This window comes from Podarcis erhardii (assembly GCF_964252035.2).
Source record: "Podarcis erhardii genome assembly, chromosome: 14".
Classification (NCBI taxonomy): domain Eukaryota; kingdom Metazoa; phylum Chordata; class Lepidosauria; order Squamata; family Lacertidae; genus Podarcis; species Podarcis erhardii.
In genome coordinates this window covers 15,089,770-15,105,000 of record NC_138503.1, presented here as the reverse complement: position 1 = coordinate 15,105,000, position 15,231 = coordinate 15,089,770, and positions in this window count along the sequence as shown.

Here is a 15,231-nt window from a genome sequence, read left to right as displayed (position 1 = left end):
CGGTTGCAATTGCTCCCCTGAAAGGTTTGGCAGTCGAAATAGAAGGCTTTTAATCACAGGAAAAGAAATAAGCCCTCGACAACTTAACCGGCAGAAAAAGATTTTTTTTGAAAAAATCCCGAAGCCCCGGGGTCACAATTTCATGAAAAATCTGACTTTCGGCAATTCACTCAAAAATGGTGCCAAACGGTTGCAATTGCTTCCCTGAAAGGTTTAGCAGTCGAAATAGAAGGCTTTTAATCACAGGAAAAGAAATCAGCCCTCGACAACTTAACCGGCAGAAAAATATTTTTCTGAAAAAATCCCTAAGCCCCGGGGTCACAATTTCATCAAAAATCTGATTTTCGGCAATTCACTCAGAAATGGTGCCAAACGGTTGCAAATACTCCCCTGAAAGGTTTGGCAGTCGAAACAGAAGGCTTTTTATCACAGGACACGAAATCAGCCCTCGACAACTTAACCGGCAGAAAAAGATTTTTTTGCAAAAATCCCTAAGCCCCGAGGTCACAATTTCATCAAAAATCTGACTTTTGGCAACTCACTCAAAAATGGTGCCAAACGGTTGCAATTGCTCCCCTGAAAGGTTTGGCAGTCGAAACAGAAGGCTTTTTATCACAGGACACGAAATCAGCCCTCGACAACTTAACCGGCAGAAAAATATTTTTCTGAAAAAATCCCTAAGCCCCGGGGTCACAATTTCATCAAAAATCTGATTTTCGGCAATTCACTAAAAAATGGTGCCAAAGGGTTGCAATTGGTCCCCTGAAAGGTTTGGCGGTCAAAACAGAAGGCTTTTACTCACAGGACAAGAAATCAGCCCCCGACAACGTAACCGGCAGAAAAATATTTTTCTGAAAAAATCCCTAAGCCCCGGGGGTCACAATTTCTTCAAAAATCTGACTTTCGGCAATTCACTCAAAAATGGTGCCAAACGGTTGCAAATGCTCCCCTGAAAGGTTTGGCGGTCGAAACAGAAGGCTATTTATCACAGGGCACGAAATCAGCCCTCGACAACTTAACCGGCAGAAAAAGATTTTTTTGCAAAAATCCCTAAGCCCCGGGGTCACAATTTCATCAAAAATCTGATTTTCGGCAATTCACTCAAAACTGGTGCCAAACGGTTGCAAATGCTCCCTTGAAAGGTTTGGCGGTCGAAACAGAAGGCTTTTAATCACAGGAAAAGAAATCAGCACTCGACAACTTAACCGGCAGAAAAATATTTTTCTGAAAAAATCCCTAAACCCCGAGGTCACAATTTCATCAAAAATCTGATTTTCGGCAATTCACTCAGAAATGGTGCCAAACGGCTGCAAATGCTCCCCTGAAAGGTTTGGCAGTCGAAACAGAAGGCTTTTTATCAGAGGACACGAAATCAGCCCTCGACAACTTAACCGGCAGAAAAAGATTTTTTTGCAAAAATCCCTAAGCCCCGAGGTCACAATTTCATCAAAAATCTGACTTTTGGCAACTCACTCAAAAATGGTGCCAAACGGTTGCAATTGCTCCCCTGAAAGGTTTGGCAGTCGAAACAGAAGGCTTTTTATCACAGGACACGAAATCAGCCCTCGACAACTTAACCGGCAGAAAAAGATTTTTTTGCAAAAATCGCTAAGCCCCGGGGTCACAATTTCATAAAAAATCTGACTTTCGGCAATTCACTCAAAAATGGTGCCAAATGGTTGAAAATGCTCGCCTGAGAGGTTTGGCGGTCGAAACAGAAGGCTTTTAATCACAGGAAAAGAAATCAGCCCTCGACAACTTAACCGGCAGAAAAATATTTTTCAGAAAAAATCCCTAAGCCCCGGGGTCACAATTTCATGAAAAATCTGACTTTCGGCAACTCACTCAAAAATGGTGCTAAACGGTTGCAATTGCTCCCCTGAAAGGTTTGGCGGTCGAAACAGAAGGCTTTTAATCACAGGAAAAGAAATCAGCCCTCGACAACTTAACCGGCAGAAAAAGATTTTTTTGCAAAAATCCCTAAGCCCCGGGGTCACAATTTCATCAAAAATCTGACTTTCGGCAATTCACTCAAAAATGGTGCCAAACGGTTGCAAATGCTCCCCTGAAAGGTTTGGCGGTCGAAACAGAAGGCTATTTATCACAGGACACGAAATCAGCCCTCGACAAATTAACCGGCAGAAAAAGATTTTTTTGAAAAATTCCCTAAGCCCCGGGGTCACAATTTCATTAAAAATCTGACTTTCGGCAATTCACTCAAAAATGGTGCCAAACGGTTGAAAATGCTCACCTGAGAGGTTTGGCGGTCGAAATAGAAGGCTTTTAATCACAGGAAAAGAAATAAGCCCTCGACAACTTAACCGGCAGAAAAAGATTTTTTTTGAAAAAATCCCGAAGCCCCGGGGTCACAATTTCATGAAAAATCTGACTTTCGGCAATTCACTCAAAAATGGTGCCAAACGGTTGCAATTGCTTCCCTGAAAGGTTTAGCAGTCGAAATAGAAGGCTTTTAATCACAGGAAAAGAAATCAGCCCTCGACAACTTAACCGGCAGAAAAATATTTTTCTGAAAAAATCCCTAAGCCCCGGGGTCACAATTTCATCAAAAATCTGATTTTCGGCAATTCACTCAGAAATGGTGCCAAACGGTTGCAAATGCTCCCCTGAAAGGTTTGGCAGTCGAAACAGAAGGCTTTTTATCACAGGACACGAAATCAGCCCTCGACAACTTAACCGGCAGAAAAAGATTTTTTTGCAAAAATCCCTAAGCCCCGAGGTCACAATTTCATCAAAAATCTGACTTTTGGCAACTCACTCAAAAATGGTGCCAAACGGTTGCAATTGCTCCCCTGAAAGGTTTGGCAGTCGAAACAGAAGGCTTTTTATCACAGGACAGGAAATCAGCCCTCGACAACTTAACCGGCAGAAAAATATTTTTCTGAAAAAATCCCTAAGCCCCGGTGTCACAATTTCATCAAAAATCTGATTTTCGGCAATTCACTAAAAAATGGTGCCAAATGGTTGTAATTGGTCCCCTGAAAGGTTTGGCGGTCAAAACAGAAGGCTTTTACTCACAGGACAAGAAATCAGCCCCCGACAACGTAACCGGCAGAAAAATATTTTTTTTAAAAATCCCTAAGCCCCGGGGTCACAATTTCTTCAAAAATCTGACTTTCGGCAATTCACTCAAAAATGGTGCCAAACGGTTGCAATTGCTCCCCTGAAAGGTTTGGCGGTCGAAACAGAAGGCTATTTATCACAGGGCACGAAATCAGCCCTCGACAACTTAACCGGCAGAAAAAGATTTTTTTGCAAAAATCCCTAAGCCCCGGGGTCACAATTTCATCAAAAATCTGATTTTCGGCAATTCACTCAAAACTGGTGCCAAACGGTTGCAAATGCTCCCTTGAAAGGTTTGGCGGTCGAAACAGAAGGCTTTTAATCACAGGAAAAGAAATCAGCACTCGACAACTTAACCGGCAGAAAAATATTTTTCTGAAAAAATCCCTAAACCCAGAGGTCACAATTTCATCAAAAATCTGATTTTCGGCAATTCACTCAGAAATGGTGCCAAACGGTTGCAAATGCTCCCCTGAAAGGTTTGGCAGTCGAAACAGAAGGCTTTTTATCACAGGACACGAAATCAGCCCTCGACAACTTAACCGGCAGAATAAGATTTTTTTGCAAAAATCCCTAAGCCCCGAGGTCACAATTTCATCAAAAATCTGACTTTCGGCAATTCACTCAAAAATGGTGCCAAATGGTTGAAAATGCTCGCCTGAGAGGTTTGGCGGTCGAAACAGAAGGCTTTTAATTACAGGAAAAGAAATCAGCCCTCGACAACTTAACCGGCAGAAAAATATTTTTCAGAAAAAATCCCTAAGCCCCGGGGTCACAATTTCATGAAAAATCTGACTTTCGGCAACTCACTCAAAAATGGTGCTAAACGGTTGCAATTGCTCCCCTGAAAGGTTTGGCAGTCGAAATAGAAGGCTTTTACTCACAGGACAAGAAATCAGCCCTCGACAACGTAACCGGCAGAAAAATATTTTTTTTTAAAAAATCCCTAAGCCACGGAAAAATCTGACTTTCGGCAATTCACTCAAAAATGGTGCCAAACGGTTGCAAATGCTCCCCTGAAAGGTTTGGCGGTCGAAACAGAAGGCTATTTATCACAGGACACGAAATCAGCCCTCGACAACTTAACCGGCAGAAAAAGATTTTTTGAAAAAATCCCTAAGCCCCGGGGTCACAATTTCAGCAAAAATCTGATTTTCGGTAATACACTCAGAAATGGTGCCAAACGGCTGCAAATGCTCGCCTGAGAGGTTTGGCGGTCGAAACAGAAAGCTATTTATCACAGGACAAGAAATCAGCCCTCGACAATTTAACCGGCAGAAAAATATTTTTTTAAAAAATCCCTAAGCCCCGGGGTCATATTTTCATGAAAAATCTGACTTTCGGCAACTCACTCAAAAATGGTGCCAAACGGTTGCAATTGCTCCCCTGAAAGGTTTGGCAGTCGAAATAGAAGGCTTTTAATCACAGGACACGAAATCAGCCCTCGACAACTTAACCGGCAGAAAAAGATTTTTTTGAAAAAATCCCTAAGCCCCAGGGTCACAATTTCATCAAAAATCTGACTTTCGCTAATTCACTCAAAAATGGTGCCAAACGGTTGCAATTGCTCCCCTGAAAGGTTTGGCGGTCGAAACAGAAGGCTTTTAATCACAGGAAAAGAAATCAGCCCTCGACAACTTAACCGGCAGAAAAATATTTTTTTGAAAAAATCCCTAAGCCCCGGGGTCACAATTTCATCAAAAATCTGTCTTTCGGCAATTCACTCAAAAATGGTGCCAAACGGTTGCAATTGCTCCCCTGAAAGGTTTGGCAGTCAAAATAGAAGGCTTTTAATCACAGGACACGAAATCAGCCCTCGACAACTTAACCGGCAGAAAAAGATTGTTTTGAAAAAATCCCTAAGCCCCAGGGTCACAATTTCATCAAAAATCTGACTTTCGGCAACTCACTCAAAAATGGTGCCAAACGGTTGCAATTGCTCCCCTGAAAGGTTTGGCAGTCGAAACAGAAGGCTTTTAATCACAGGAAAAGAAATCAGCCCTCGACAACTTAATTGGAAGAAAAATATTTTTCTGAAAAAATCCCTAAGCCCCCGGGGTCACAATTTCATTAAAAATCTTACTTTCGGCAATTCACTCAAAAATGGTGCCAAAAGGTTGCAAAGGCTCCCCTGAAAGGTTTGGCGGTCGAAACAGAAGGCTTTTTATCACAGGACACGAAATCAGCCCTCGACAACTTAACCGGCAGAAAAAGATTTTTTTGAAAAAATCCCTAAGCCCCAGGGTCACAATTTCATTAAAAATCTGACTTTCGGCAATTCACTCAAAAATGGTGCCAAACGGTTGCAAATGCTCCCCTGAAAGGTTTGGCGGTCGAAACAGAAGGCTATTTATCACAGGAGAAGAAATCAGCCCTCGACAACTTAACCGGCAGAAAAATATTTTTTTGAAAAAATCCCTAAGCCCCGGGGTCACAATTTCATCAAAAATCTGTCTTTCGGCAATTCACTCAAAAATGGTGCCAAATGGTTGCAATTGCTCCCCTGAAAGGTTTGGCGGTCGAAACAGAAGGCTTTTTATCACAGGACACGAAATCAGCCCTCGACAACTTAACCGGCAGAAAAATATTTTTTTGAAAAAATCCCTAAGCCCCGGGGTCACAATTTCATCAAAAATCTGACTTTCGGTAATTCACTCAAAAATGGTGCCAAACGGTTGAAAATGCTCACCTGAGAGGTTTGGCGGTCGAAACAGAAGGCTTTTTATCACAGGACACGAAATCAGCCCTCGACAACTTAACCGGCAGAAAAATATTTTTTTGAAAAAATCCCTAAGCCCCAGGGTCACAATTTCATCAAAAATCTGATTTTCGGCAATTCACTCAAAAATGGTGCCAAACGGTTGCAATTGCTCCCCTGAAAGGTTTGGCGGTCGAAACAGAAGGCTTTTAATCACAGGAAAAGAAATCAGCCCTCGACAACTTAACCGGCAGAAAAATATTTTTTTGAAAAAACCCCTAAGCCCCGGGGTCACAATTTCATCAAAAATCTGATTTTCGGCAATTCACTCAAAAATGGTGCGAAACGGTTGAAAATGCTCACCTGAGAGGTTTGGCGGTCGAAACAGAAGGCTTTTAATCACAGGAAAATAAATCAGCCCTCGACAACTTAACCGGCAGAAAAAGATTTTTTTGAAAAAATCCCTAAGCCCCGGGGTCACAATTTCATCAAAAATCTGTCTTTCGGCAATTCACTCAAAAATGGTGCCAAACGGTTGCAATTGCTCCCCTGAAAGGTTTGGCGGTCGAAACAGAAGGCTTTTTTTCACAGGACACGAAATCAGCCCTCGACAACTTAACCGGCAGAAAAAGATTTTTTTGAAAAAATCCCTAAGCCCCGGGGTCACAATTTCATCAAAAATCTGACTTTCGGTAATTCACTCAAAAATGGTGCCAAACGGTTGAAAATGCTCACCTGAGAGGTTTGGTGGTCGAAACAGAAGGGTTTTAATCACAGGAAAAGAAATCAGCCCTCGACAACTTAACCGGCAGAAAAATATTTTTTTGAAAAAATCCCTAAGCCCCGGGGTCACAATTTCATCAAAAATCTGATTTTCGGCAATTCACTCAAAAATGGTGCCAAACGGTTGCAATTGCTCCCCTGAAAGGTTTGGCGGTCGAAACAGAAGGCTTTTAATCACAGGAAAAGAAATCAGCCCTTGACAACTTAACCGGCAGAAAAATATTTTTTTGAAAAAAGCCCTAAGCCCCGGGGTCACAATTTCATCAAAAATCTGTCTTTCGGCAATTCACTCAAAAATGGTGCGAAACGGTTGAAAATGCTCACCTGAGAGGTTTGGCGGTCGAAACAGAAGGCTTTTAATCACAGGAAAAGAAATCAGCCCTCGACAACTTAACCGGCAGAAAAATATTTTTTTGAAAAAATCCTTAAGCCCCGGGGTCACAATTTCATCAAAAATCTGTCTTTCGGCAATTCACTCAAAAATGGTGCGAAACGGTTGAAAATGCTCACCTGAGAGGTTTGGCGGTCGAAACAGAAGGCTTTTAATCACAGGAAAAGAAATCAGCCCTCGACAACTTAACCGGCAGAAAAAGATTTTTTTGAAAAAATCCCTAAGCCCCGGGGTCACAATTTCATCAAAAATCTGATTTTCGGCAATTCACTCAAAAATGGTGCCAAACGGTTGCAATTGCTCCCCTGAAAGGTTTGGCGGTCGAAACAGAAGGCTTTTAATCACAGGAAAAGAAATCAGCCCTCGACAACTTAACCGGCAGAAAAATATTTTTTTGAAAAAATCCCTAAGCCCCGGGGTCACAATTTCATCAAAAATCTGACTTTCGGTAATTCACTCAAAAATGGTGCCAAACGGTTGCAATTGCTCCCCTGAAAGGTTTGGCGGTCGAAACAGAAGGCTTTTAATCACAGGAAAAGAAATCAGCCCTCGACAACTTAACCGGTAGAAAAATGTTTTTTTGAAAAAAGCCCTAAGCCCCGGGGTCACAATTTCATCAAAAATCTGTCTTTCGGCAATTCACTCAAAAATGGTGCGAAACGGTTGAAAATGCTCACCTGAGAGGTTTGGCGGTCGAAACAGAAGGCTTTTAATCACAGGAAAATAAATCAGCCCTCGACAACTTAACCGGCAGCAAAAGATTTTTTTGAAAAAATCCCTAAGCCCCAGGGTCACAATTTCATCAAAAATCTGACTTTTGGCAACTCACTCAAAAATGGTGCCAAACGGTTGCAATTGCCCCCCCCTGAAAGGTTAGGCAGTCGAAATAGAAGGCTTTTAATCACAGGACACGAAATCAGCCCTCGACAACTTAACCGGCAGAAAAAGATTTTTTTGAAAAAATCCCTAAGCCCCGGGGTCACAATTTCATCAAAAATCTGTCTTTCGGCAATTCACTCAAAAATGGTGCCAAACGGTTGCAATTGCTCCCCTGAAAGGTTTGGCGGTCGAAACAGAAGGCTTTTTTTCACAGGACACGAAATCAGCCCTCGACAACTTAACCGGCAGAAAAATATTTTTTTGAAAAAATCCCTAAGCCCCGGGGTCACAATTTCATCAAAAATCTGACTTTCGGTAATTCACTCAAAAATGGTGCCAAACGGTTGAAAATGCTCACCTGAGAGGTTTGGTGGTCGAAACAGAAGGCTTTTAATCACAGGAAAAGAAATCAGCCCTCGACAACTTAACCGGCAGAAAAATATTTTTTTGAAAAAAGCCCTAAGCCCCGGGGTCACAATTTCATCAAAAATCTGATTTTCGGCAATTCACTCAAAAATGGTGCCAAACGGTTGCAATTGCTCCCCTGAAAGGTTTGGCGGTCGAAACAGAAGGCTTTTAATCACAGGAAAAGAAATCAGCCCTCGACAACTTAACCGGCAGAAAAATATTTTTTTGAAAAAATCCCTAAGCCCCGGGGTCACAATTTCATCAAAAATCTGACTTTCGGTAATTCACTCAAAAATGGTGCCAAACGGTTGCAATTGCTCCCCTGAAAGGTTTGGCGGTCGAAACAGAAGGCTTTTAATCACAGGAAAAGAAATCAGCCCTCGACAACTTAACCGGCAGAAAAATATTTTTTTGAAAAAAGCCCTAAGCCCCGGGGTCACAATTTCATCAAAAATCTGATTTTCGGCAATTCACTCAAAAATGGTGCCAAACGGTTGCAATTGCTCCCCTGAAAGGTTTGGCGGTCGAAACAGAAGGCTTTTAATCACAGGAAAAGAAATCAGCCCTCGACAACTTAACTGGCAGAAAAATATTTTTTTGAAAAAATCCCTAAGCCCCGGGGTCACAATTTCATCAAAAATCTGACTTTCGGTAATTCACTCAAAAATGGTGCCAAACGGTTGCAATTGCTCCCCTGAAAGGTTTGGCGGTCGAAACAGAAGGCTTTTAATCACAGGAAAAGAAATCAGCCCTCGACAACTTAATCGGCAGAAAAATATTTTTTTGAAAAAATCCCTAAGCCCCGGGGTCACAATTTCATCAAAAATCTGTCTTTCGGCAATTCACTCAAAAATGGTGCCAAACGGTTGCAATTGCTCCCCTGAAAGGTTTGGCGGTCGAAACAGAAGGCTTTTTATCACAGGACACGAAATCAGCCCTCGACAACTTAACCGGCAGAAAAATATTTTTTTGAAAAAATCCCTAAGCCCCGGGGTCACAATTTCATCAAAAATCTGACTTTCGGTAATTCACTCAAAAATGGTGCCAAACGGTTGAAAATGCTCACCTGAGAGGTTTGGTGGTCGAAACAGAAGGGTTTTAATCACAGGAAAAGAAATCAGCCCTCAACAACTTAACCGGCAGAAAAATATTTTTTTGAAAAAATCCCTAAGCCCCGGGGTCACAATTTCATCAAAAATCTGACTTTCGGCAATTCACTCAAAAATGGTGCCAAACGGTTGCAAATGCTCCCCTGAAAGGTTTGGCGGTCGAAACAGAAGGCTATTTATCACAGGAGAAGAAATCAGCCCTCGACAACTTAACCGGCAGAAAAATATTTTTTTGAAAAAATCCCTAAGCCCCGGGGTCACAATTTCATCAAAAATCTGTCTTTCGGCAATTCACTCAAAAATGGTGCCAAATGGTTGCAATTGCTCCCCTGAAAGGTTTGGCGGTCGAAACAGAAGGCTTTTTATCACAGGACACGAAATCAGCCCTCGACAACTTAACCGGCAGAAAAATATTTTTTTGAAAAAATCCCTAAGCCCCGGGGTCACAATTTCATCAAAAATCTGACTTTCGGTAATTCACTCAAAAATGGTGCCAAACGGTTGAAAATGCTCACCTGAGAGGTTTGGCGGTCGAAACAGAAGGCTTTTTATCACAGGACACGAAATCAGCCCTCGACAACTTAACCGGCAGAAAAATATTTTTTTGAAAAAATCCCTAAGCCCCAGGGTCACAATTTCATCAAAAATCTGATTTTCGGCAATTCACTCAAAAATGGTGCCAAACGGTTGCAATTGCTCCCCTGAAAGGTTTGGCGGTCGAAACAGAAGGCTTTTAATCACAGGAAAAGAAATCAGCCCTCGACAACTTAACCGGCAGAAAAATATTTTTTTGAAAAAACCCCTAAGCCCCGGGGTCACAATTTCATCAAAAATTTGATTTTCGGCAATTCACTCAAAAATGGTGCGAAACGGTTGAAAATGCTCACCTGAGAGGTTTGGCGGTCGAAACAGAAGGCTTTTAATCACAGGAAAATAAATCAGCCCTCGACAACTTAACCGGCAGAAAAAGATTTTTTTGAAAAAATCCCTAAGCCCCGGGGTCACAATTTCATCAAAAATCTGTCTTTCGGCAATTCACTCAAAAATGGTGCCAAACGGTTGCAATTGCTCCCCTGAAAGGTTTGGCGGTCGAAACAGAAGGCTTTTTTTCACAGGACACGAAATCAGCCCTCGACAACTTAACCGGCAGAAAAATATTTTTTTGAAAAAATCCCTAAGCCCCGGGGTCACAATTTCATCAAAAATCTGACTTTCGGTAATTCACTCAAAAATGGTGCCAAACGGTTGAAAATGCTCACCTGAGAGGTTTGGTGATCGAAACAGAAGGGTTTTAATCACAGGAAAAGAAATCAGCCCTCGACAACTTAACCGGCAGAAAAATATTTTTTTGAAAAAATCCCTAAGCCCCGGGGTCACAATTTCATCAAAAATCTGATTTTCGGCAATTCACTCAAAAATGGTGCCAAACGGTTGCAATTGCTCCCCTGAAAGGTTTGGCGGTCGAAACAGAAGGGTTTTAATCACAGGAAAAGAAATCAGCCCTCGACAACTTAACCGGCAGAAAAATATTTTTTTGAAAAAATCCCTAAGCCCCGGGGTCACAATTTCATCAAAAATCTGACTTTCGGTAATTCACTCAAAAATGGTGCCAAACGGTTGCAATTGCTCCCCTGAAAGGTTTGGCGGTCGAAACAGAAGGCTTTTAATCACAGGAAAAGAAATCAGCCCTCGACAACTTAACCGGCAGAAAAATATTTTTTTGAAAAAAGCCCTAAGCCCCGGGGTCAGAATTTCATCAAAAATCTGTCTTTCGGCAATTCACTCAAAAATGGTGCGAAACGGTTGAAAATGCTCACCTGAGAGGTTTGGCGTTCGAAACAGAAGGCTTTTAATCACAGGAAAAGAAATCAGCCCTCGACAACTTAACCGGCAGAAAAATATTTTTCTGAAAACATCCCTAAGCCCCGGGGTCACAATTTCATTAAAAATCTGACTTTCGGCAATTCACTCAAAAATGGTGCCAAACGGTTGCAAATGCTCCCCTGAAAGGTTTGGCGGTCGAAACAGAAGGCTATTTATCACAGGAGAAGAAATCAGCCCTCGACAACTTAACCGGCAGAAAAATATTTTTTTGAAAAAATCCCTAAGCCCCGGGGTCACAATTTGATCAAAAATCTGTCTTTCGGCAATTCACTCAAAAATGGTGCCAAACGGTTGAAAATGCTCACCTGAGAGGTTTGGCGGTCGAAACAGAAGGCTTTTTATCACAGGACACGAAATCAGCCCTCGACAACTTAACCGGCAGAAAAATATTTTTTTGAAAAAATCCCTAAGCCCCAGGGTCACAATTTCATCAAAAATCTGATTTTCGGCAATTCACTCAAAAATGGTGCCAAACGGTTGCAATTGCTCCCCTGAAAGGTTTGGCGGTCGAAACAGAAGGCTTTTAATCACAGGAAAAGAAATCAGCCCTCGACAACTTAACCGGCAGAAAAATATTTTTTTGAAAAAACCCCTAAGCCCCGGGGTCACAATTTCATCAAAAATCTGATTTTCGGCAATTCACTCAAAAATGGTGCGAAACGGTTGAAAATGCTCACCTGAGAGGTTTGGCGGTCGAAACAGAAGGCTTTTAATCACAGGAAAATAAATCAGCCCTCGACAACTTAACCGGCAGAAAAAGATTTTTTTGAAAAAATCCCTAAGCCCCGGGGTCACAATTTCATCAAAAATCTGTCTTTCGGCAATTCACTCAAAAATGGTGCCAAACGGTTGCAATTGCTCCCCTGAAAGGTTTGGCGGTCGAAACAGAAGGCTTTTTTTCACAGGACACGAAATCAGCCCTCGACAACTTAACCGGCAGAAAAATATTTTTTTGAAAAAATCCCTAAGCCCCGGGGTCACAATTTCATCAAAAATCTGACTTTCGGTAATTCACTCAAAAATGGTGCCAAACGGTTGAAAATGCTCACCTGAGAGGTTTGGTGATCGAAACAGAAGGGTTTTAATCACAGGAAAAGAAATCAGCCCTCGACAACTTAACCGGCAGAAAAATATTTTTTTGAAAAAATCCCTAAGCCCCGGGGTCACAATTTCATCAAAAATCTGATTTTCGGCAATTCACTCAAAAATGGTGCCAAACGGTTGCAATTGCTCCCCTGAAAGGTTTGGCGGTCGAAACAGAAGGCTTTTAATCACAGGAAAAGAAATCAGCCCTCGACAACTTAACCGGCAGAAAAATATTTTTTTGAAAAAATCCCTAAGCCCCGGGGTCACAATTTCATCAAAAATCTGACTTTCGGTAATTCACTCAAAAATGGTGCCAAACGGTTGCAATTGCTCCCCTGAAAGGTTTGGCGGTCGAAACAGAAGGCTTTTAATCACAGGAAAAGAAATCAGCCCTCGACAACTTAACCGGCAGAAAAATATTTTTTTGAAAAAAGCCCTAAGCCCCGGGGTCAGAATTTCATCAAAAATCTGTCTTTCGGCAATTCACTCAAAAATGGTGCGAAACGGTTGAAAATGCTCACCTGAGAGGTTTGGCGTTCGAAACAGAAGGCTTTTAATCACAGGAAAAGAAATCAGCCCTCGACAACTTAACCGGCAGAAAAATATTTTTCTGAAAACATCCCTAAGCCCCGGGGTCACAATTTCATTAAAAATCTGACTTTCGGCAATTCACTCAAAAATGGTGCCAAACGGTTGCAAATGCTCCCCTGAAAGGTTTGGCGGTCGAAACAGAAGGCTATTTATCACAGGAGAAGAAATCAGCCCTCGACAACTTAACCGGCAGAAAAATATTTTTTTGAAAAAATCCCTAAGCCCCGGGGTCACAATTTGATCAAAAATCTGTCTTTCGGCAATTCACTCAAAAATGGTGCCAAACGGTTGCAATTGCCCCCCCCTGAAAGGTTAGGCAGTCGAAATAGAAGGCTTTTAATCACAGGACACGAAATCAGCCCTCGACAACTTAACCGGCAGAAAAAGATTTTTTTGAAAAAATCCCTAAGCCCCGGGGTCACAATTTCATCAAAAATCTGTCTTTCGGCAATTCACTCAAAAATGGTGCCAAACGGTTGCAATTGCTCCCCTGAAAGGTTTGGCGGTCGAAACAGAAGGCTTTTTATCACAGGACACGAAATCAGCCCTCGACAACTTAACCGGCAGAAAAATATTTTTTTGAAAAAATCCCTAAGCCCCGGGGTCACAATTTCATCAAAAATCTGACTTTCGGTAATTCACTCAAAAATGGTGCCAAACGGTTGAAAATGCTCACCTGAGAGGTTTGGTGGTCGAAACAGAAGGGTTTTAATCACAGGAAAAGAAATCAGCCCTCGACAACTTAACCGGCAGAAAAATATTTTTTTGAAAAAATCCCTAAGCCCCGGGGTCACAATTTCATCAAAAATCTGATTTTCGGCAATTCACTCAAAAATGGTGCCAAAAGGTTGCAATTGCTCCCCTGAAAGGTTTGGCGGTCGAAACAGAAGGCTTTTAATCACAGGAAAAGAAATCAGCCCTCGACAACTTAACCGGCAGAAAAATATTTTTTTGAAAAAATCCCTAAGCCCCGGGGTCACAATTTCATTAAAAATCTGACTTTCGGCAATTCACTCAAAAATGGTGCCAAACGGTTGCAAATGCTCCCCTGAAAGGTTTGGCGGTCGAAACAGAAGGCTTTTAATCACAGGACACGAAATCAGCCCTCGACAACTTAACCGGCAGAAAAATATTTTTTTGAAAAAATCCCTAAGCCCCGGGGTCACAATTTCATCAAAAATCTGTCTTTCGGCAATTCACTCAAAAATGGTGCCAAATGGTTGCAATTGCTCCCCTGAAAGGTTTGGCGGTCGAAACAGAAGGCTTTTTATCACAGGACACGAAATCAGCCCTCGACAACTTAACCGGCAGAAAAATATTTTTTTGAAAAAATCCCTAAGCCCCGGGGTCACAATTTCATCAAAAATCTGACTTTCGGTAATTCACTCAAAAATGGTGCCAAACGGTTGAAAATGCTTGCCTGAGAGGTTTGGCGGTCGAAACAGAAGGCTTTTAATCACAGGAAAAGAAATCAGCCCTCGACAACTTAACCGGCAGAAAAATATTTTTCTGAAAACATCCCTAAGCCCCGGGGTCACAATTTCATTAAAAATCTGACTTTCGGCAATTCACTCAAAAATGGTGCCAAACGGTTGCAAATGCTCCCCTGAAAGGTTTGGCGGTCGAAACAGAAGGCTTTTAATCACAGGAAAAGAAATCAGCCCTCAACAACTTAACCGGCAGAAAAATATTTTTCTGAAAACATCCCTAAGCCCCGGGGTCACAATTTCATTAAAAATCTGACTTTCGGCAATTCACTCAAAAATGGTGCCAAACGGTTGCAAATGCTCCCCTGAAAGGTTTGGCGGTCGAAACAGAAGGCTATTTATCACAGGAGAAGAAATCAGCCCTCGACAACTTAACCGGCAGAAAAATATTTTTTTGAAAAAATCCCTAAGCCCCGGGGTCACAATTTCATCAAAAATCTGACTTTCGGCAACTCACTCAAAAATGGTGCCAAACGGTTGCAATTGCTCCCCTGAAAGGTTTTGCAGTCCAAATAGAAGGCTTTTAATCACAGGACACGAAATCAGCCCTCGACAACTTAACCGGCAGAAAAATATTTTTTTGAAAAAATCCCTAAGCCCCGGGGTCACAATTTCATCAAAAATCTGTCTTTCGGCAATTCACTCAAAAATGGTGCCAAATGGTTGCAATTGCTCCCCTGAAAGGTTTGGCGGTCGAAACAGAAGGCTTTTTATCACAGGACACGAAATCAGCCCTCGACAACTTAACCGGCAGAAAAAGATTTTTTTGAAAAAATCCCTAAGCCCCGGGGTCACAATTTCATCAAAAATCTGACTTTCGGTAATTCACTCAAA